The following is a 25,035-nucleotide window of genomic DNA, read 5'->3' as shown; positions in this document are numbered from 1 at the left end:
GGCTAAGGCTAGAAGTAATAATTGGTTACTTGAAAGAAAAGGCATAAATATAGGCTCAAGGTGCTTAACAATGGAAAATCATGCTTAAGCATGCATAGGGTTAGCTTGAAAGGCACAAACGGTCCAAAGAGGGCCTTAATATCATTTCTCAAATGTCATGTAATCAAATTGCACAAGAATGAGTAACTTTTAAGTGCTCAACCAAATCAATGAATAATGAGATCAAACAACAACTCAGATGACAAGAAAAGTAAGAATATGTGTATAACACTCATGAATTGAAGCACAAGGCTCAAAGCTCACATTATATGGTTATACAAGTCTAATTCATGCTTGATACAATTCTTTGGATCATGCAAGTCCCTCAACTAGAGAATTATGAAACAAATGGCAAGTGCGTAGAGGGTTTCAAACATATCATGCTAGAACGATGCCATTTTGTGAATAACAAATTTTTTTTTTTTTTTAAAGCATTTTCAATCAAGTCATTTAAACATTCATCACAATCTCATCATATATGTCCGGAAAGTGACTTAAGAACAAAAAAGACTCAAAACAGAAAATAAAACAAAATAAAATAAAGTAAGAATTTAAGTGAAAAGAAAAAGACTTGCTATCCCTTCCCAAACTTAGAAACAAACATTGTCCTCAATGTTAAAGAATTCAGGCATCAACAACGTTATAACAAGAATTAAAGGGAAAAAAAGCAAGTAAATACAAGAACAAACACGAAAAACAACTACAACACGGTTGCAAAAACGAAAACAAAAACGAAAACAAAAACGAAACCAAACAGAAACAAATAAAACAGTAAGCCCTAACAATAGTCCTACGTACGCAGAAATCCAACCCAAAGAAACGCACAAACCAAAATGAAAGCCCAACCCAAACGAAAGCCCCAAGCGAAGAAAGTAATAAGACAAAGAAACCAAGTCAGAAGCACAAAGAGCGAGAACTCAGTAAAATAGAAAAAGTGGGCCCTGAAGTCTCGGCACCTGTGAGTCACGGGATACAAAGTGAGAGACGTGTCGACAAGCAGAGGTCCCTCTCAAGTCCCAAAGCCAGAATTATTGGCTTCATAGGAAGGCGTGACGACTTTCGTTTCTCAAAAGCGCTGAAAGGCGGAACTGTAATTAAAGGGGTTGGGGACCAGGTGAGGTGACCTAAGGGGATAGGCCGTAAGGGCCTCGCAAAATGCAGAAGTGCAGTGGCTAGGGTTACGTAAAAACTAACTCTATAAAAGAAGAAGAGAAAGAGTTGGGGAAGAACACACAGACTCAGAAACACACAAAAGAGAAAAGAAAGACAAAAGAAAAGAAAGTTCAAATGGCCTCTTCCTATCCATTCTCGTTGGATCTCAACCTAGCTCCACCGACTCAGACTCGGGGCCAAGCAGTGGCACCAGTGTGGATGCCCTACTTTGCCTCTGCACGGGGGCACGTGACAGTGAATGACTCGATACTGCTGGACAACGATGTTGCCCTTGGAGTTGCTAGAAATCTAGTAACTCCCAAGGATATACGGGTGCTGGGATCAAGGGATGACAACCGGGTCGTGAGCGATGCTCTGGCACTAAGCGTGCAAAGCTCGGCAACAGTCGCAAGTGTGGGTCATCGCCTAATTGCGAAGTCCCATGAGGTGGAGGTGCTAAGAGGTCAGCTGGCGGCGGAGCGAAGTATGGTGGAAGAATGCCAGAGTATTATTAAAAGCTTAAAAAGGGAAAGGGCAAGGATAGTGGAGGTGAATCGACACCAACTGGAGGCGTTGCGGGAAGAGAACCAAAATCTCTCAAAGATGGTAAGTGTTTACGCCCATGACATGAGAAAGCAGCTGGAGGACCTGGACCAACCGGGTAAACGCAAGAAAACAGATCGCGAAAGTAGGTACGCTCAAGCTAAGAGTGCGATCTTTGGGAGCTCGAGTGATGAGCCCCAAGAGGCTGTGCGTGAAGCCCCGGAAGAGGATAGCCATAGGGCTAAACTCAAAGGTCCAATGGCCGAGACACCGAGCACTGTGAAAGAATAATTTCTAATGTATTAGTGGTGTGCCTGGTTGTCTTTGCCCTTTCTGTGTATTTGTTTTTTTGTTTTGTTTTTTTTAAATTTTTTTTAAATTTTAAATTTCTCGTTTCCGGAAATAAAAGAAAAGAAAGTTGCAAAAGACAAAGAAGAAAAACAAAACGCACTTCCCCAAACCGGAATAAAAGGAATGCGACAAACGAAAAAGACACAAATCACATTCCCCAACTGAAATAAAACAAAAACGACAAACTGAAAAGAAATCAAAACATAATGCACCAGAAAACAGGGAGGAAAAGAAAGCAAAGCGAAAGTAGAAATGCTTCCCCTTTTAACCGGACGCAACCGCAAATTGCGCAGGAAATGCAAAGTGGTGTCGGCTCCCTTATGAGCATATGGCTATTTAAACCACTTCTCGGTTGAAAGAAGGAGCATCCTGCATTTCAACCTGCAAACTCAAGAAAAACCATCAAAAAGCTCAGACAGAAAAATCAATGGCATCCCCAGATATGCTTGTTGATGACCTTAACCTTGAGTTGTCCCTTGCACCACCAAATACCCAGACACGGGCTCCTCCAAACCCTATCTTCCCAAACTCCTCTTACCATCATGGCTCAGCCTCGAACTTCTCTGAGGTGGTGCCGCGTAGGGCAGTATTGCCGGAGGGCATGACTGTCAGCAGACTTACAGTTGCAGATCATCTGCATGTGGCGCAGAGGTCTGACCAGATGGCAGTGGACGAGTCCCACAATCTAACCGTGCTCAACGCGGTCTCGGCCACAAATTTGGGCATGCGCCTACTGGCGAGAACACGAGAGTGCGGGGCACTGAGTGAGGAGGTGGCGGCCCTGAAAGCTCTGGTGGCGGACCTGCAGAAACGGCTCTACAGTGCCAACCAGCATGTAGAGATGCTGCAGAAAAGGAACGAAGATCATGTAGAGCTGCTGCAGATTCTACAAGCAAGAACAGACAGAGGCAATTAGCAGAAGCCTCAGGTGGCGCAGAATGCAACAAAGAGCATGTGATTAGGAATTTAATGTACGCATTTTCACTAGTGTTTATGTAATCACATGTTATGAAATGAAGAAGTATTCACGCCCAAGTTCTGATTGTGCATTAATGAATTGAAAACACTTCCCAAACTTATATGAAACACTGTTTATAACTGATGGAGATTTAAAATTAAACAATGCCATATAGAAAGATTGGGATGAACAAAAAGAAAATAAACAACCACAAACTACAATAAAGAAGAAAAACAAAGAAAAACAAGTTAGAAACACAAACAAGTAAAGGAAAGCAAAAGTAAGAAAAACAAAGAGAAACAACAAGAAAATCCTAATTACCTTGGTTGGAAAATTGTAACCCTAACTCAAAAGAATAAAAATAAAATAAAATAAAATAAAATAAAAGAAAGTTTGAGTCTAGAGAAACTCCACTTTGAAGCGATTAGGATGACAACAAACTTCTTCTCTTCACCTTGGGTTGCCTCCCAAGAAGCGCTAAGTTTAAAGTCTTTTGCCGGACTTCCAACATACTTTGGTCACTTGGGAGGTTTTGGCTCAATCGCCTCCTTGTGCCGAACATGAAGTTTCTTCAAATCTCTTTGCCATCTAATCAACCCATTTCGTATTCTTTTCTTTTTATGCGCATGAGTAGACTTCAAAAGCAATTTTAAGCGCTCTTCAATACGTGGATTAGATGGAGGAGGCACATATTCAGGATTAGGTAGCCTTTTCACTTGAGTAGAAAGGATGGCATTGAACATGTGATTGGTGCTTGGAACATGGATGTTCAGCTTGTCTTCCTCTAGTACTTCAAAAGCAGAATAAGGCATTAGATTAATTGAAGCACCTAAATCAATTAAAGGTTTTTCAAACAATTTATCACCAATGACACATGGAATTGTAAAACTTCCTGGATCTTCCAACTTGGGAGGAAGCTTCCTTTGCAAAACAACAGAAATCTCTTCCGTTAATGCAACAGTTTCGCATTCCTTGAACTTGTTTGCATCCAAGAGAGGAATGTTGACTTGCACCTTCCTACAAGTTTCCAATATGTCCTTGGCATGTTGAATTTTTTTGGAACTCATAAGCCTGTGAGGAAAAGGAGCACGTAAGATTTCTTCATCAGTAGGTTCACGACTTACCTTTTCCTTTCTTGCCCTTCTTGCAAGTTCATGCTTTGGGATCCATTCGGATGAAGAAGCTGCTTGTTTATCTTTCTCTTTGTTGCTTTCATCCTTTTCTTTAGGCTCAGTCACTTGTTCAACCTGCATGTCATCAACATTGTGAATCAAATTTTTAGAACCATCAATTTCACCAATTACCTTACCAGTTCTCAAGGTAACTGCTTGAACATGCTCATGCCCGGTTGGTATCACTGTTTGGTTAGGCATCATCCCAACTTCCCTTTGACTCAAAGCTATAGCAATTTGCCCCACTTGATTTTCTAGATTGGCAATGGCCTTATTCATTTTCTGCATGTGGGTATCATTCCTCTGCATGTGAGTGTCATTCCTCTGCATGATGAAATTATCTGTGTTTCTAACCATTGAAGCAACAATTTCTTCCAAAGTTGGTCCTTGAGGTGGTTGGTGAGATTGACTAAGTGGTGGTGAATTATAATATTGGGGTTGACCATAAGGTGGACAAGTATTATGTTGGCCTTGATATGGTTGATATGACCCTTGTTGAAAATTTGGATTGTCGGTCCACCAGAAGTTTGAATGATTTCTCCACTCCGGATTGTATGTTTGTCGGAAATATTCATTCATAGGCAACTCATTATGAAATGAGCCAAAAACATTTGCTTCCTCCATCACAAATTTATTGGAGTATTCTTACATAGTAAGTTCCACAATTTCAGTTGCGGCTGCCATTGGAGATGGTGGAGGTGACTCCTCGGATGTTCCTGTAAGAAAAAGAAACAAAAACAAATCAAGATAAAATGAAACAACAATCAATAAACAAAAATAAAACTAAGTACTCTAAACATACTCAAACAAAACAGATAAGCAGCCGTGCCAGTTCCCCGGCAACGGCGCCAAAAATTGTTGCATTCCTAAGAGGACACAAATTAATGTGCAAACAACCAATTAAAAATACCCGCAAGTGCACGAATCTATTGAAGTATAGATTATGTAAGTACGGGGTCGATCCCACGAAGAACTTGTCGGCTTCCTATAAGTTATAATTTGAGTACAAAGAGAACACTTAATTAACACACCACAAATGCACAAATGCAAAATGGAAACTAGAAATGAGTAAAGAAGTGTAAAAGAAATGGAACAACACAAGAAAACTAGAGAAAAACACAAACAACACTTTCTATCACCCTTTTATCACCATTTGGACAGATTCGTTTCTCTATTTTTCCAGTTTCGACCTCTGTCCAGTATTTGACCTATAACTTTCCAACCGTTTATCCAAATTTCACGTTCTTTACACGGTTGGATTCAGCACACAAAAACGAAGAACATAACGCGGACCAAAAGTCCAAAACAGTTACGAAAATAAACAGAATTCAGTAAACAAGACACACAATGTATCAAACACACAACTCACACACACATTGGGGGGGGGGGGGGGGGGTTTTGATTTGGTTCAAGTGACCTATTTCTATTGCATGAAAGTAAATGGACTTTGAATTTAAATGAGAATAGCAGAGATGAATTATCAAATTGTGAAATTAAAATGTAACAAACACTAGGGTTTCGGAATCCACCCTAAACAATTCTACCTATGTTCATGAATACTCAAATGATGAACTCTAAACATGTTGATGAAAATGTTCGCAATCAAGACCATGGGTCGTGGCTCAAGACGCATTGATTCTCTCTAATATACGTAAAGTGCATGGTTCGTGCTACAATACTTGTGCCCTCCCCATAACCGAACCTAGGTATGGTTCGTACTTCGATTCAATTACAAGGAGAACCCATTAAGTTCAAAGAGAATATGAACATCACAAGAATCCTAATAGCATGGTGTTTACATTAGGTATTCAAGAAACCAATTCACATGGATGATTCTTACTTCATCCATTTATTGCTTAGGATAACATGAAGATACACATAACCCCAACAATCTCAAGAAGCATGCTTTCAAAGATGGCCAACCAAGGAAAAACACACATCAAGGATAGATTAATTTGGTGAATTGGAATTCATCAACAATATCTAGAAATTCATACACTCAAGCATCAAAACAATAAGGTAATCATGTTTAGGGCTTCAACCTAAGCCCTAGCTATGGAGTTTAGTTGCTCATACTTATTCCAAATACAAATTCAAAATAAAATTAGAAAGAGTTTACAGATTTTGAGAAAATGATGAAAGCTTCAAGGTCATCAATGGTGGAAGCCTTCTTCTCCACTTTGCTTGGCTGCACCTTGGCTTCTCCTATCTCCAAACTCTCCAAAATCTGCTCTCAATGTGTAGAATGATAGAATGGATAGGCTACCCACGTTCAAAACCTCTCCCACTTCAGATTGCACTTCCCTTTGCTCCTTTGCCCATCATTTCCAGCTCACACTTTTAATATAAAACTCATTCTTTCCTCTAAAGCCTTTGCCCATTGTCCCCTTGCCATGATGAAGCTTTGACTTCACAAAGATGCCAAAAGCTTCAGAAAATATCTCATTTACAAAGGTAATTCCTTGTTACCAAGAGTTATGGTAACAAGAAATTAAGATGACACAAAGGAGGTAAAAGCTGGCCAAATCCGGATTTCCAGAGCTGTGGTAACATACTGGATTGGTTGGATAGGCAATACTTGTCCAATGGAGCTCAAATTTGGATATGTTGTAGTTAACATCCATTGGAACAAGTCTCATGAAGATCATGACCTCATCCGAGCACCAGAGCATGTTGATCCCAGGCCAAGAAGTTGACCTACGAAAATGAACAAAAACAGAATTTATAACTAATAATGCACTTTTAGCTCATTTTCATCCCAACCAAGGTAAAATCTAAGAAAACACAAAAAGGAAGTAAAAAGCTATAAAATGTCAAGAACTAACTCAAAATAGTGGGTGAATAACATGAAAAATCATGTGTAAAAATGAACCGAACAAACACAAGGGTAGAAGCACGTGCGAAGAGGATAATATTAAATAATTTAATAAACATTAAAATAATTTTTTTTTAAAGTCCAATGCAGTCCAGCCTATATTTGTACCAAAGAACGGACCAGACTTTAGTCTGGTTCAGTCTAGCCCAACTTAACATACCAAACAACTTATTAAAGTTCAACCCAATCCAACACTCCAAGCCCAATCCTAACTAGTCTAGTTCAGCCCATAAAACTTTTCTTTGTTTTTGTTAACTTGTAACCAAAAACAATAATAACTACAAATTTGTTGGGTATAAAATAATTATTTTGATTACCCAAATTTTTTTAAAAACTAAAAGAACTAAACACAAACTCATAGAACGCCACTGCACTGTTCATAGTCCCATGGTGTTGTGGTTTTCCTTCTTTTTTTTAATTAATGTAATACTGAAAATTTTAAAACAATATTTTTATTATGAACGAATTTGTAATTTTTTTTTTTATAAAAGAAACACTGTTTATTTTTTTTTTGGGATAAAAGAAACATTGGTCGTAGACTTGTAAACGGGTTGGATTCAGATCGGACATACCTCGATCTATATCCGAATTCATTTATAATTGGATTATCGGATTCATATCATATTTGGACTAGCGGATTGCACCTATCAATTCATATTCGTTACACATCGAATTCAGATCGGATTGGATATACCTCGATCTAAATTCGAATTCATTTATAATTGGATTATCGGATTCATATCGTATTTGGACTAGCGGATTGCACCTATCAATCCATATTCGTTACGCATCGAATTCATATCAGATCGGATTATTATCTGATATATTTTGTGATGTACAAAAAATCAAAATTTCATTAGTAGCCTCGTTCTTTTATTAAGGACCCTCCTTACCATTTTTTAGACCTCAACATTCCATAAACTTGTAAGTGTATCCATAATCTTGTGACACTATGATTTACAATAGAAAGGATCCTCATTACAAGGCTGAGGAAAGAGTTGGCCTTGGAGAAGTAAAGGTGGTCATTATTCTTGTAAACACAAGGGTTTACAATATTAAGAAATCATATCACAATGCTTTGGACATCAACGTTCCATAAACTTGTAAAGTGTATACATAATGTAGTAATACTGTTTGAGTCCTACGTATGGATGAAAAGTTGTATTTCTAGAGGTGAAATTTGGGGTTTGAGTCTTTTACCTTTGGTGATGGTTTAAAAGTCTTCACTCTGGTGATGGGTTCTGGAGCTGCTCTTATTCTGGAATGGTGTCCAACACCCATATCCAATCCATGATATATTTTAAGTCCACCAAACAATGGTTAGGATCCATGTTCATTTTAATTGAATCTATCTAATCCAATCCAGCCCATCAAACAGGGCCTATAACATTCTAAAGAACAAGTGCCTAGAAGGCTAGAGCTCCATTGGGAAGTGATTCATTATTCCCATTGAGCTTGGCAAAAGCAAATGCCAATAGATTCCCATTGACCAAATAACAAGGGTCCCAACTCAAAGAGAAAAAGCCCCCAAAAGGGTTCAAACTGTGATCATGACAAAGGAAGGTGTTTCTACCATCACCGACAGTGTCATCAATTAAGAGATCTAGGAAGGAACAGAGGATAGAAATTTCCTCCTATGCCAGGAAGGTTTAGCAACCCAAAAGACAAAAACAGAATGTGCTTATAATTAAGTAGAAACAGATCATCCATACAAGAACATCAACAAACCAGGTACATGATAAACAAAATGCAGATCCATAATTAAGTACAAACAGATCAACCACACATCATTGGCAAAAAGCCTTCTTTCACACGAAACATACCATAATTTAACTGGACTCCTTAGTTATCTTTCACACAAGGTAATCGGCGTAAGTAAACCTGTCGTCCATGATCTTACACACAACCTCTTTAGACTCCTTGAGCTTTTTGATGCTCTTGATGAGCTTCTGGCGCTTAACTGCCATTGATGGAGGTTCCTCCAGCATCCTCTCAATCCCACCACCATGGTTAGGTCCCAGTAGCTCATTCATAATCTCCATCTCCATGTCCTTGTTCACAAGGTTTGAAACACTCAGTTGCAAATGCAAACCCATGATATCAATCAACCTTCTCAGCACAACACTCCAATATGCAGTCATCCGCATTTTCAAGTCGAAAGCTTGAGACAATAGGACATGTGGGTACTTCCTTAGACCTCCAACTTCAACCATCCCAATTCCCTCTACATTTATGTTTATCTCAGCGGCACGCAAGACCTTTTGGATGAATGTTTCTTGTTCAATCATGAGCCTATGCCATTCGGATAGATATTCCGGATTACATGTATAATCAGTCAGTTTCTCCATTTCCACTATCTCCATCATCCAATTAATCGACCTTTCTTTCATCTTTTCAATAAGATTATGGCCTGCTCTTCTGGCAGACAATTGAACATGGTAATAGTTTTCTGTATTTCTCGTTAACACAGACAAAACCACATCCTCAATATAACTCCAAACCTGCTCAACAAACCCAATAGGTATGCTCGAAATCCCCTTAACTTTACCCTGCAAAACTATAAGAAAAGCATTGCGTGGAACAAAATTGGGAAGGTTGATACCTTTTGCCTCCTCCAAAATCGCAATCTCCTCCTGTAAGAAATTACTTTTGTGGTCACTCACATTGCACTCGTGAAGCTGATCTGAGCACTTATTGAGCATCTCAACAAGCCTAGCCTTGCAATGCATGTGTTTGTCATCCGGGAACTCATCAAATTCTCCCCTCACAAGAATTTTCTTAAGTGATTCTTTGGATGTTCCAATGATCTGCATAACAGCAGTCATGGCCTCAGCAACAGATGACAGCTTTTTCGGCATTTTGTTGAGCTCTGAAAGGCAAGAATTCAGCTTGTCATTGATCTTCTTTACAATATCAGGCAAGTTTCTAGCTATGCTAGCAGCTTGAATTTGGACCAACTTGTCAGCCAAAACCTGAATTCCAACCATAGACTTATCAATCTTCGAAAGAAAAGGATCAGTTTCAAATAATCGATCCGCAATAGCCCTCGCCTCCTCATACGTTTCATCGCGAATCCGGTTCCTTACACAGACATAGCCAAGACCAATGTCCACATCATCAGCTGTAACCTTCTCCAGCAGTCCCTCTGGTGCCATATCAACCTTTGTAACCACAGCCAGAGTCCTCTCACCAGTTTTGTCCACACTCCGCGACATACTAATTGATTCACAAGTGCTAAAATCAGTAGAAGCAGATAAAACATTCAAAATGATGCTCTCATCTGGTTTTATATACTTCATGATCATATCTTTGATTTGATCATAGATATTCTCAGGCTGGCCATGAACTGGAACTCTAGTAATTCCAGGGAGGTCAACCATGGTCAAATCAGGCACACCATTCTTCTTCACCAACAAGGTCAATGGGGTGTCTGAAATTCCCTTTTTGTCCCCTGCAATCAGATTAGTGGCATTCACAATGTCTTCAGAAATGTTGTCCTCATCACTGTGCTCAACTCTGCCATTGTACTCCAGTGAAAGCTCTGGTTCAGGATCAGAGTGGTGCTGAAGCCTCATTACGAGAGGAACCCTTGTGCAGATTCCCCGTCCACGAGGCAGGCTGATGCCGGCGAGGGACTCCAGAACGCTGGATTTGCCAGATGACTGGTCTCCCACAACAACAATGGTGGGGAGCTGAATGCCTTCCTCCATCACCATGAGGCTGCGGAGCTTGTCAATGGCATCAAGCATGGGGCGGATTCTCTCATTGTAGGAGGAGACAATTGGTGCGTTTTGGACAAGTACCAGCGCGTTTGATGAGTTTGGTGAAAAGCCTTCTTCATCATCTTGTAAAATGAATGAGCTTGACGATCTGCTTCCTGAATCAGTTTGAGTTCTCTTTCCTCCCATTTTCTGAGACTCAGATATAATTGAAAGACAAAACAAAAAAAGAAGAAGGGGTCTTCTGCTCTCGAACGAAGGTAGCTAGTTTGTTGCATGTAAAAAGGCAAACCTCACCTCTGCCTAACAGAGAAAGACTGGTAATTTGGTAAATCATAGAAAAACAGAGGGGGAAAATAGGAGCAAGGCACAAAGACATGAACATGACATAATGATAAATACGTTTCAGAAACATATAATTCATTCATTCAATCATTTTTTTGTTTTGTTTAAAGAACCAAACAAAAAAGCATTCTTTAATAAAAAGGTAAAGCATTCTTTAGTAAAAAGTTAAAGTGTTGTACGGCGCTGCACCTAAAAAACAAAAGTGTTGTACGGCGCACTCAGTTGATTAAGACCAAAAACAGACAGTATAATCGCATAATTTTTCCACTGAACGTAATGTCTTCATTTGTCAAAACCTCGTTGGCATAGCAGAGTGAGGGAAAACTCTATAATGAGAAAAATCCAACCAGCTGGTCTTGCCTTTCATTGTTATTGTTGGGGGATGGGAGATATTTTTTGGCTGGCTCTTTCTCCCATGAGAGCGTCACTGTTGAAGCTTGATGTGGCTTTCTTTTGAGCATTGAATTGGCCGCCTTACTTACAGTCATGGAGAGTATGACTAAAATTCAACCGCCGTACTTGCAGTCAGAACCGGTGGGGTATGGAAAATGGGCACTTGCACAAGGCTCCAAAGGTCTTCGAATTGTAACTAGGCTTATTTACTGTAGTACCTCCTGAAATTTCGGTCAAATCTCACTTTACCTCCCCAAAGTTAAAATGGCCCATTTAACCCCCTTGACCGTGGTTTCGTGTTCCACTTTACCCCCTACCGTTATCTCCGTTAATAATTCTGTCAGTTTTGATGACGTGGCATGGCTATTTTAGACTTTTTACAACAAGTGATGATGTGTCATATAAAGGGCCTACTCTTTTTGCTTAAGTGGAATAAAATATATTATATAATAATATAATTACTTGTTTAGTTAAAAAATATATAAAAATTGAAAAAATTAATACATAAAAATCTTCTTCTCCATCTCTCTCCCTTGAACTCTCCCTCCCCTAACTTCATAACCCAAAGCCACCCTCACCATCACATGGTCGAGACTGACTTTCCACCATCGCCACCGCCAAAACAACAACGCCTCCAAATGACGCCGGCGAAACCGAAAGTGTTGGGCCGACGAGGATCTGTTTGGTTTTGGAGTTCTGAGGGTCTGTTTGGTCGAAGAGGGTCTGTTACAATCTGTTTTATGTCACTACTACTTAGATAACAAAATTAAATTAAAAAGAAAAAAACCAACCAACAGAAAATAATCAAAGCTCCAGCCTCTCCACGCACCCCCAGTCACCTCCTCACCCATCCACAGCCCGATCCCTCTACCAGCCACCTCCTCGCCGATTAGCCCAGACAATGGGCAAGTATTCTGTCATTAACCCCAACAAGGGCTTTCCTATACTTGATCTCAGTGGAGAAGTTCTCCTTATTCAAAAACCCTTGGGATGACTCGTTGTAGAGAAAATAGGGTTTGGGTGTTGCCCAAATAGTGAAGAAATTGGGTTTGGGTTTCGAGTTGGACCGATTGGGTCTGGGTGCAGAGGAGGCTTTCTTCTTCCTTCATTCTTGGAAGTGGTTGTTTTGTTTGCCCTGCTTCTTGGCTGGTGTGGCGATGGTGAGGGTGGCGAGAGAGAGGTCTGAAGTTGGGTTGGTGGGGTGGAAATGGCTGGGGTAGGTGGGTTAAGGGGTTAGTGTGGCTGAGGAGGGGGATGGGTGTGGGTGGGATATGGGTAGAGGATTGGAGTAAGTTAATGGTTTTCGAGGAAAAATTTCATTCTCTATATGCCAACTCGGGGAGCTCTAGTACCTTGATCTTCAAAACAATTCCTTAAATTTTTCAATCCTCTATGATGGATATGGTGATTTAGATGGTAGGTTTGATGTTTGGGTATGTGGGTATGGTGGTGCTGGTGGTTTATATGGTGGTTGCTGGGGAAGAGAGAAAGATGGAGAAGAAGAGAATTTTTTGATATTAATTTTTCAATTTTTTAATTAAATAAGTATTTAAAATAATAATTTAATTTTAATTAATATTTTTTTTCCATACTAATACTTTAATTTTTAAAATTTTTGTTTCTTTTTTCTTTTGGATTTTTGAATTTTTATTGTTGTATCTTTTACCATAATGACCCTGCCACGTCAGCTTTTTTGACGGTCTTTTGGATGGCGTTAACGGTGGGGGGAAAGTGGAACACAAAACCACGGTCAAGGGGGTTAAGTGGGTCATTTTAACTTTGGGGGGGTAAAGTGAGATTTGACCGAAGTTTCAGGGGGTGCTACAGTAAATAAGCCTTGTAACTATGTTCACATTATACATTATTCAATTATATATATATATATATATATATATTTGTTTTTAACTTTGCAGACCTCTACACATACGTCAGTTCTTCAAGCAAGTCTTGGTTTTGAGAGCATTTCCACTCATGGTGCCATAGTAAAGGGCAAGGCAAGTAAGGACGGACACTATTTATGTGAATAGTGACTGCCCTATCCTTTTTTATTTTGCTTTTTCACCTATTGCCATAGCAAGTAAAAGCAAATACTATTCACATGAGATATAAGAAGAGAAATTTATATGAAGTTTTGGTGTGAGAAGTGAAGAATATGGCTAGGTTTTTAATTTTTTTGATATTTTTGGATATTTAAATTGATCGATGATGTCATGATTTAGTTTTTGGGAACTAGGGGGCCTTCTGCCCGTGCTGGCCTGCACGAGTGGAAGTGCTCTAAAGCAAGCTCTGATTTGGGCACAACGACTATACGTTTAACAAAGATAGAAGTTGAAGGAGATTCCAAAGTCTTAACTCAAATTTTATTACACAAGATTTCGTGGATATTAATTAAAATCAATTGTTAAAGACATATATGAATTACTTCAAGGTTTTCAAGAAGTTCGAATTGGTCATATCTATCGATAAGCAAATATGGTAGCTGATGCACCCTAAAAAAAATAGACATGAGGTCTCTTCTAGTGAGTTCTAAATATATTTTTTTGTCGTCAAATGAATTTCTCCACATGAATTATTGGTGTAATTATACATTTTATGCACATACGAAGGTGTTGATGGTGTCAATTTTTTTCTGAAACCAACGTGGATATGATATTAATAATAAAAGACCAATACAAATAGAGTTAGATGTTATAAAACTAGGCACCTTCTACGGTGCACCTGGTGTACCGATGCACATACACCCACATTTATAAAAATTAACCTGTTGTTTAAATTGCCCGGTTCCTAGCTTTTCTTCTTTTTTCGTTGGAGTTCCAAGCTTTTCTTAATATTTCATCTTTGTCCTTTTCTTTTGAAAAAGAAACTGTCTTATTCAAAAAAATTTGGTCGAAACGTCTTGTTTAATTTTTAGATAAGGGTTAATCGTTTTATTAGTTCCTGAATTTAAACCCGATTTGCATTTGAGTACCTCAATTTCCAAAATGGTTCTCGTGGTCCTTCAACTTCAGTTTTGTTATGACAAATAGTCCTGTCGTTAATTTTGTTAACTTTTCTGTTAAATGCAGGGGTAAAATGGTATGTTTGTATCAAAATTGATTAAAATATGAATAAAAAATTAAAATTAAACTCTCTCTCTCCCCCTCTATTCCGATTTATGCTCCCCCCAAACTTAATTTTTCTTTTTTTTTGGTTTTTTTTTTTCTTTTATTGTTATTTTAAAGATATGATTTTTTTCGTTTTAATATAAAAATACAATTTTGCCCCTATATTTAACAGAAAAAGTTAACAAATTTGATGGCATGACCATTTGTCCTAACGAAAGTGAAGTTAAAGGACCACGAGAACCATTATGGAAATTGAGGTACTCAAATGCAAACCGGGTCTAAGTTCAAGGACTAATAAAATGATTAACCGTTTTAGATAAAGTAATCTTAACCCAACTAACACAATCAAATTTTAAAACTTGGGTTAATGACCTAAATGGTCCCCAAACTATTGCCCCAGTATCATTTTGGTCCACCAACTAAAATGTTCAATTCAAACGTCCTTAAACTTTTCATAATGTGCCAATATGGTCCATCCATTACAGATTCCGTGACTTCTGATCACGCGATGGCCACGTGACTGAGTTTTTGAAGGGTATATACGACTTTTTGCGAAGCTAACACAAAACTCCCGGGCTATTGATTTCAATGGTCCCCCAACTATTGCTCCAGTATCATTTTGGTCCCCAAAACTCCCATTTTCTTCTTCTTCCTCCTCCCTCCCAACTGCCACTAAATTGTTGCAAGATTCACTGTTAGCAATTCAGCAAGTTTCATTCTTTATGTCGGCCATGGATGATGGCATTCCAAGCTTCGCAAACATACACGAATTACATAAAATCCTTGGGCGGAAGCTATAAAAGAATGTCGAACACAAGCTCCGGTGGAATGTATGGGGTGGTTGTTGAAAGCTTGGGTTTAGGGTTAGAATTTGGGGCCATTTCAATTTGTGCATCAATGGATTCAACACTCAACATACTCTCAGAGTTAACAGAAAAATCTAATTTCTTAACAACTCTCCACCTATAACAAGAACCCTAACAATCAAATTCAATTTATTTTATTTATAAATAAAGAAGAAAAGAAATTAAGCACAATAACAATTTGGTACATTATGAAAAGTTTAAGGACGTTTGAATTGAAAATTTTAGTTGGTGGACCAAAATGATACTGGGGCAATAGTTTGGGGACCATTTAGGTCATTAACCCTTTTACAGGAGGATACTCACCTAAAAATACGGTTTTGTCCCTCGATTTCACGGAATAATAAACAGACTTTGACGGATGGACCATATTGGTACATTATGAAAAGTTTAAGGACGTTTGAATTGAAAATTTTAGTTGGTGGACCAAAATGATACTGGGGCAATAATTTGGGTACCATTTAGGTCATTAACCCTTAAAACTTTATATATAAATCCAATCAACCAAATTGTTTTTTTTTTTTTTGGGTTAACTTGTAACCAAAAACAATAATAGCTACAAATTTATTGGGTATAAAATAATTATTTTGATTACCCAGAAATATTAAAAAAACTAAAAGAACTTAAGACAAACTCATAGAACGCCACTGCAACTGTTCACAGTCCCATGGTGTTGTAGTTTTCCTTCTTTAAATATATATATATATATATATATATATATTAATGTAATACTGAAATTTTTTTTAAAATATTTTTATAATGAACGAATTTTTATTTTTTTATAAAAGAAACTTTTTTCTTTTGGATAAAAGAAACTTTTTTCTTTTGGATAAAAGAAACATTGGTTGTAGACCTATAAGCGAGTCGGATTCGGATCAGATATACCTCGATCTAAATTCAAATTCATTTATAATTGGATTATCGGATTCATATTGTATTTGGACTAGCGGATTGCACCTATCAATCCATATTCGTTACGCATCGAATTCAGATCGGATCGGATTATTATCTGATTTATTTTGTGATGTACAAAAAATCAAAATTTCATTAGTAGCCTTGTTCTTTTATTGTATTTATCTACTTTTTATATCAATTTGTGATATTTTATCATAAAAATTAGTTTTAGGGCTCGTTTGGTACGTCGGACTGTACTGACTAATTTCTGTCGGATAGTACTAATCTGTTCCGGAGAGTACTGACTATTTATCCATAATATTATAAGGCGTTTGGTGCTGTTCCAGATAAATAGTCTGACTAAGTTATACTGTGTTTGGTGATGTTCCGGATAACATCAGATCATACTATTTTAAAAATAAATAAAAAATCTTTGATAATTTTAATGGAAAATAAGATTCAAATGACATGAATTTTTTTTGTTGTTGTAAGATTCATATGACAAGATTTGTTTTTCAATTGTTTTTGCCAAGATTTTTTTTTTCATATAACCCATTATCATAATTGTAGTATCTCATAAAAATTCCAACATACTCGCATACGTTAATAAAAACAGTACCAAATTCAATTGACATAAATAATGGAAAGTTCTCCTATCCATCCTAATTTGGTTCACACATTGTATGTCATCAATTCCTATAATGCTATCTAAATAATTTGACCGAGTTGCAATCCTGAAAAACCTTTGACTCCTAATGGCATTCCGTTGTTGGCGTCGTTGTTCCAAATAGTAGTTTGTCATGAACCACATCATGCACCAAACCATGATATGCAAGAACCACAATCTAATAATAAAGTATGCCACAATCTTTCTTTCATCCATATCTAGGCATAATATAAAGGAAAAAAATTTAGTAAAAGTAATACAAATAACCATGCATTAATTTTAGCAATATAAATAATCATGCATTACACAAGACTACATGTAAAATTAGAATAATACAACAATAAGTAGAATTCTACACATGACAAAAGACTACATGTGGTTTAACTATTAGAATTGTATTATGAATATTGATCTGCATATGTCTGTACTGGACATCAAAGTTTCCATGTACAACAAGAAGAAGGAGAAAGTAAACAGAAGCATTGCAATCAAAAGAGCCAAGGCCTCAAGCTTGGGAATCGTAAAAAGAAAAGGAAAAGAGAAAATTTATCAATCAAGAAAATGGTTCAAGAGGAAAACATCATAAATGGCCCATGGTCGCCCAAAAAAAAAATTGGTTCCTAGAATTCAGGTTCATACAATTTTAATTTTGTAATTTTGCTCTCCTAATCGTCATGTATGTATGTATTCAACTAAACTATCAACACTAGCACAGTTGTTTGTTTTTGGAAGAAAACTAGCACTACTCTGTTTAATACCAACAATCTAAATATTCCCACAACGTCGAATCAATATATCACATACAAAGAAAACATTCGATTAAAAAAAATGTCAAAAAAGAAAAATTAATAACCTAATTTCCACAAAAATTTAATAAAAAATTGAAATATATAAAGAATAGAGAAGAAGTAAGAAGAAGCATATTAGAGAGAGTATGAAAAAGAGAGAGAGTGAGCGATGGATACCTAAAGAAGAGTGAAGAAAATAACCTGTGGAGAAGATAGCAGAGAAGAACCCTAGGGAGAAGAAGATGAAAAGAGCGTCTGACTTTTTTCGTAGAACGCGTGTTCTTTTTCCCTAGCTGTATAATTAAGCGTGTATTATCTAATCCGGGGTGTATGGGTTGTATTAGTTAGTCAGGTAAGGAGAGTATTAAAAGCCCAACCCGTATAAAATAGTCGGGTAATTAAATAATACAAGTTGACACCAAACACTTGACATAGACTATTTACTCCTATCCAAAGTCTAATACGGTGTACCAAACGAGCCCTAAGTGTATTATTAGTGCATATAAAACTAAAATTACTCATTTACACATATAAAATATTAATATAAAGCCTAGAAAAATTAAATTATACTTCATACTAAGTAATATCGGATTATTATCGGATCTAATCAATTATAATCCATATCCGTATCCATTTATAATTGGATTATCGGATTCGGATTGTAATCAAATTATCATATTGAGAAGTCTAATCCATCTCCTATTAATTACATAGAATTCAAATTGGATTCGATTCCAAATGCGATCCATTGACATGTCTACTTGGTTGAGTTTACTTATAAAATAATTGGGTTCAAATAAAAACTTACCTAAAAATTTGTAATCACCATATGGACTAGAATTAAAACTTGATTAAGATCGATCTATTGTACTATCCGACAAGGTCCCACGTCTTTTGTACATAAAATGCAATTGCAGTCCAATACACACTTCATTTATGCAATTACTATCTCCATGTTTGGTAATTGTAGAAGTAAGGGTGGACCTTACATAAGTAAATGTGGTCTTTATTCTTGTAAACACAAGGGTTTACAATATTAAGGACCTTTTTTTACCATGTTTTAGACCTCAACATTCCATAAAGTGTATCCATAATCTTGTAATACTATGATTTACAATAGAAAGGATCCCCATTACAAGGCTGAGGAAAGAGTTGGCCTTGGAGAAGTAAAGGTGGTCGTTATTCTTGTAAACACAAAGGTTTACAAAATAGTAAGGAATTATATCACAATGCTTGGACATCAACGTTCCATAAACTTGTAAAGTGTATACATAATTTGTAATACTGTTTGAGTCCTATGTATAGATTAAAAGTTGTATTTCGAGAGGTGAAATTTGGGGTTTGAGTCTTTTACCTTTGTAGATGGTCTAAAAGTCTTCACTCTAGTGATGGGTTTTGGAGCCGCTCATATTCTGGATTGGTGTCCAATACCTACCATATCCAGTCCATTATATATTTGAAGTCCACCAAACAATGGTTAGGATCCATGTTCAATTTAATTGAATCTATCTAATCCAATCCGGCACATCAAACAGGGCCTATAAAATTCTAAAGAACAAGTGCCAAGAAGGCCAGAGCTCCATTGGGAAATGATTAATTATTCTCATTGAGCTTGGCAAAAGCAAATGCCAATAGATTCCCATTGACCAAATGGAAGATTAACAAGGGTCCCAAATCAAAGAGAAAAGCCCCCAAAAGGGTTCAAAATGTGATCATGACAAAGGAAGGTGTTTCTACCATCACCCACAGTGTCATGAATTAAGAGATCTAGGAAGGAACAGAGGATAGAAATTTCCTCCTATTCCAGGAACAAGCTTGGGAAGGTTTAGCAACCCAAAAGACAAAAACAGAATGTGCTTATAATTAAGTAGAAACAGATCATCCACACAAGAACATCAACCAACCAGGTACATGATAAACAAAATGCAGATCCATAATTAAGTACAAACAGATCAACCACACATCATTGGCAAAAAGCCTTCTTTCACACGAAACATACCATAATTTAACTGGACTCCTTAGTTATCTATCACACAAGGTAATCGGCGTAAGTAAACCTGTCATCCATGATCTTACACACAACCTCTTTAGACTCCTTGAGCTTTTTGATGCTCTTGATGAGCTTCTGGCGCTTCACTGCCATTGATGGAGGTTCCTCCAGCATCCTCTCAATCCCACCACCATGGTTAGGTCCCAGTAGCTCATTCATAATCTCCATCTCCATGTCCTTGTTCACAAGGTTTGAAACACTCAGCTGCAAATGCAAACCCATGATATCAATCAACCTTCTCAGGACAACATTCCAATACGCAGTCATCCTCATTTTCAAGTCGAAAGCTTGAGACAATAGGACTTGTGAGTACTTCCTTAGACCTCCAACTTCAACCATCCCAATTCCCTCTACATTTATGTTTGTCTCAGCGCCATGCAAGACCTTTTGGATGAATGTTTCTTGTTTAGTCATGAGCCTATGCCATTCGGATAGATATTCCGGATTACATGTATAATCAGTTAGTTTCTCCATTTCCACTATCTCCGTCATCCAATTAATCGATCTTTCTTTCTTCTTTTCAATAAGATTATGGCCTGCTCTTCTGGTAGACAATTGAACATGGTAATAGTTTTCTGTATTTCTCATTAACACAGACAAAACCACATCCTCAATATAACTCCAAACCTGCCCAACAAACCCAATAGGTATGCTCGAAATCCCCTTAACTTTACCCTGCAAAACTATAAGAAAAGCATTGCGCGGAACAAAATTGGGAAGGTTGATACCTTTTGCCTCCTCCAAAATCGCAATCTCCTCCTGTAAGAAATTACTTTTGGAGTCACTCTCATTGCACTCGTGAAGCTGATCTGAGCACTTATTGAGCATCTCAACAAGCCTAGCCGTGCAATGCATGTGTTTGTCATCCGGGAACTCATCAAATTCTCCCCTCACAAGAATTTTCTTAAGTGATTCTTTGTGATAGACAGAACACACGTGATAAAATGATGGGAAATGATGACACCCAACATTCTCTGGTCAAAGCCATAATGCCCACTTAAAATATCTTTCCAACATACTCAATGGTGTCTCCAACATACTCAATGATCTCTACCGTGATTGGTGGATGATATTTGTATATTATTTCTCATTGTAATATAATATAAATGATAGAATACAAACGGCAAAACTCAAGTTGCTCAAACATAGATTATTGTTATCTTTCACTCTTTCATGGTATCAGAGCCCTACATGGGTTAATCAATTATCTTATTCTTTGAAATCCTCCAATGGCCTCCCAACCTGCATCTTCTCTTCCCAACGTCTCCTGCCTTGTGTCCATTAAACTTGACGGCGACAACTACACACTTTGGCTAGCTCAATTTCTTCCTGTCCTGCGCAGCAATGAACTTATGGGCTATGTCGATGGAACAAAGCCCTGCCCAAGAAAACTTCAAGATGATGGTACAACCATATCAGCTGATTATATTACATGGCAGAAGCAAGATCAGCAACTTCTGAGTTGGATAGTTTCCACTCTCAGTCCCACTGTTTTGGCAACAGTTGTTGCATTCCTAAAAGGACACAAATTAATGTGCAAACAACCAATTAAAAATACCCGCAAGTGCACGAATCTAATGAAGTATAGATTATGTAAGTACGGGGTCGATCCCACGAAGAACTTGTCAGTTTCCTATAAGTTCTAATTTGAGTACGTAAAGAACACTAATTTTACACAACACACAAACACAATACAAATTGGAAACTAAAAATGAAGTAAGGAAGATAAAAGAAATGAAACAACACAAGAAAACAAAGAAAAACACAAACAGCACTTTCTATCACCCGTTTATCACCATTTGGACAGATTCGTTTCTCTGTTTTTCAGTTTCGACCTCTGTCCAGTTTTTGACCTATAACTTTCCAACCGTTTATCCAAAATTCACGTTCTTTATACGGTTGGAATCAGCACAGAAAATGCAAGAACACAACGCGGACCAAAAGTCCAAAACAATTACGAAACAAACAAAATTCAGTGACAAAGACACAAAACGTGTCAAACACGCAACTCACACACACATTGGGGGGGTTTTTTGATTTGGTTCAAGTGACCTATTTCTATTGCATGAAAGTAAATGGACTTTGAATTTAAATGTGAATGGCAGAGATGAATTATCAAAATGTGAAATTAAAATGTAACAAACACTAGGGTTTCGGAATCCACCCTAAACAATTCTACCCATGTTCATGGATACTCAAGTGATGAACTCTAAATGTATTGATGAAGATGTTCGCAATCAAGACCATGGGTCGTGGCTCAAGACGCATTGATTCTCTCTAATATACGTAAAGTGCATGGTTCGTGCTACAATACTTGTGCCCTCCTCATAACCGAACCTAGGTATGGTTCGTACTTCGATTCGATTGCAAGGAAAACCCATTAAGTTCAAAGAGAATATGAACATCACAAGAACCCTAATAGCATGGTGTTTACATTAGGTATTCAAGAAACCAATTCACATGGATGGTTCTTACTCCATCCATCTATTGCTTAGGAAAACATGAAGATACACATAATCCCAACAACCTCAAGAAGCATGCTTTCAAAGGTAATCAACCAAGGAAAACACACATCAAGGATAGATTAATTTGGTGAATTGGAATTCATCAATTGTTGTCAAGAAACCAATTCACATGATGCTCACTTAAACAAGTTCAATCATTTGTTGCTAATTAGAAATTGTGTTCTTGGTTATCTTACACAACTTCTCAACTTTAGCTACATGCATACAACCTAAGGTGATTAAGCAAAGGAAGCAAACACATATCATAAAATTCAATTAGTGAATGGGGTTCATCAACAACATCTAGAAATTCATACACTCAAGCATCAAAACAATAAGGTAATCATGTTTAGGGCTTCAACCTAAGCCCTAGCTATGGAGTTTAGTTCCTCATAATCATTTCAAACACAAATTCAAAATGAAATTAGAAAGAGTTTACAGATTTTCAGAAAATGATGAAAGCTTCAAGATCATCAATGGTGGAAGTCTTCTTCTCCACTTTTCTTGACTGCACCTTGTCTTTCTCCTAGCTCCAAGCTCCAAAATCTGCTCTCAATTGTGTAGAATGGTGGAATACCCTCTCTCCCGTTGCAAAAACTCCCCCAAATCTGATTGCAATCCCTTTTGACTTCTCTCTCTCCTCCTTTCCAGCTTTTCTTTTAGTATAAAACTTATTCTTTCTCTAAAGCTATTGCCCATTGTCCCCTTGCAAATGATGAAACATTGTTTTAAGGTATAATCCAAGGCTCCAATTGACTCAGGAAATGCCACTCAAATGCAATCCATTGTTACCAAAAGGTGTGGTAACAAGTAGAAATAAAATGCTATTAAGTGGGGGTGAAAACTGGGCCAAAACAAACATCCAGAGCCAGCGTCAATTGTCCGATCAGCTGGATAGGCTACACTTGCCCAATGGAGCTCAAATTTGGATATGTTGTAGTTAACATCCATTGGAACAAGTCTTATGAAGATCATCACCTCATCCAAGGACCGGAACATGCTGATCCAAGGCCACGAAGTTGACCTACGAAAATGAACAAAAACAGAATTTATATCAAATAATGCACTTTTAGCTCATTTTCATACAAACCAAGGTAAAACCTATTAAAACACAAAAAAGAAGTAAAAAGCTATAAAATGTCAAGAACTAACTCAAAATAGTGGGTGAATAACATGAAAAATCATGTGTAAAAATGAACCGAACAAACTTCCCAAACTTATCTTTTGCTAGTCCTCGAGCAAAACAGAAATTAAAACAAGACTCGAAACAAAACTTTCCGAACACTTTCTAAGGAGAGAGCAACTCATGCAAACGACTCAAAAGTTTTCACAAGAAAAACTCAGTTTACACATTATTCACAAGGCGGCAAAATTCATAACACAACATGCTCAAGTGTAGTAGTGTGATGGCCAAATGGAACTCATTCTCCAATTTCAGTTTTCACACAACTTCAAAAATCATACCAAGCACAAATGTAACTTCAAATCTCACCAAAGTTGTCCTCTCACAAATGAATCACTCGGAAGAGGGTTACAATGCATCACTCAATAATAAATATGAGAATAGAGTTAAACCATACGGGACTTAACTCAAAATTAGCAAGATGAAAAACATGCATGAATATGATCTCAAGAAGGATGCTAAACACTTAAAAGCTGAAAAATGTGTGCAAATCAACCACATGACATTTAGGATCAATTTAGGTCTTTATTATAGGTTGTAATGGGGCTAAGGGTGTAAGGTGAGTAAGAAATGAAGGATATGGATACAACAAAGTCCAAGGAACTCACAATGTAAGAGCATATAATCGTTGACTAAAAGACTTTGAAACATCACGCTTGAGATTTTCACTCAGTTTTTGGTGATCAAATAGACCACAAAGCCTTATACCTCCACTAATTATGATTCACACTCCTTCCTTCCATTTGAACAACCAAGAAACATGGAATTGAAATTGAAACCATTGCCACTTAACCACGACTTTTCTCTTTTCTTTCACCCTTTGAGTGAAGTACTTTTTTTTTTTTTTTTTTTTTTTTTTTAAAGAATGTAATAACCCTTCCCAAACTTAGCATGAAAAACACATCTAAATTAAAGCTCACGAGTTCCTTAGAAAGGTGAATTCTTGTTTTTCAGGCTAAGGCTAGAAGTAATAATTGGTTACTTGAAAGAAAAGGCATACATATAGGCTCAAGGTGGTTAACAATGGAAAATCATGCTTAAGCATGCATAGGGTTAGCTTGAAAGGCACAAACGGTCCAAAGAGGGCCTTAATATCATTTCTCAAATGTCATGTAATCAAATTGCACAAGAATGAGTAACTTTTAAGTGCTCAACCAAATCAATGAATAATGAGATCAGACAACAACTCAGATGACAAGAAAAGTAAGAATATGTGTATAACACTCATGAATTGAAGCACAAGGCTCAAAGCTCACATTATATGGTTATACAAGTCTAATTCATGCTTGATACAATTCTTTGGATCATGCAAGTCCCTCAACTGGAGAATTATGAAACAAATGGCAAGTGCATAGAGGGTTTCAAACATATCATGCTAGAACGATGCCATTTAGTGAATAACAAATTATTTTTTTTATTTTTTTATTTTTTTTTA

General features: G+C 37.3%; 2 pseudogenes; both read right to left on the bottom strand.

Annotated features, from left to right (window-relative positions):
- Positions 1-8,752: 8,752 nt before the first annotated feature.
- Positions 8,753-11,193, bottom strand: LOC110764146 (dynamin-related protein 4C pseudogene; annotated as a pseudogene).
- Positions 11,194-19,892: 8,699 nt separating this feature from the next.
- Positions 19,893-20,768, bottom strand: LOC148296351 (dynamin-related protein 4C pseudogene; annotated as a pseudogene).
- Positions 20,769-25,035: the final 4,267 nt, after the last annotated feature.

This window comes from Prunus avium, chromosome 2 (genome assembly GCF_965620075.1).
Source record: "Prunus avium chromosome 2, drPruAviu1.hap1.1, whole genome shotgun sequence".
In the NCBI taxonomy this organism is placed as follows: Eukaryota; Viridiplantae; Streptophyta; class Magnoliopsida; order Rosales; family Rosaceae; genus Prunus; species Prunus avium.
The sequence above is the reverse complement of the archived record's forward strand: the minus strand, read 5'-3'. Positions and strand labels throughout refer to the sequence as shown.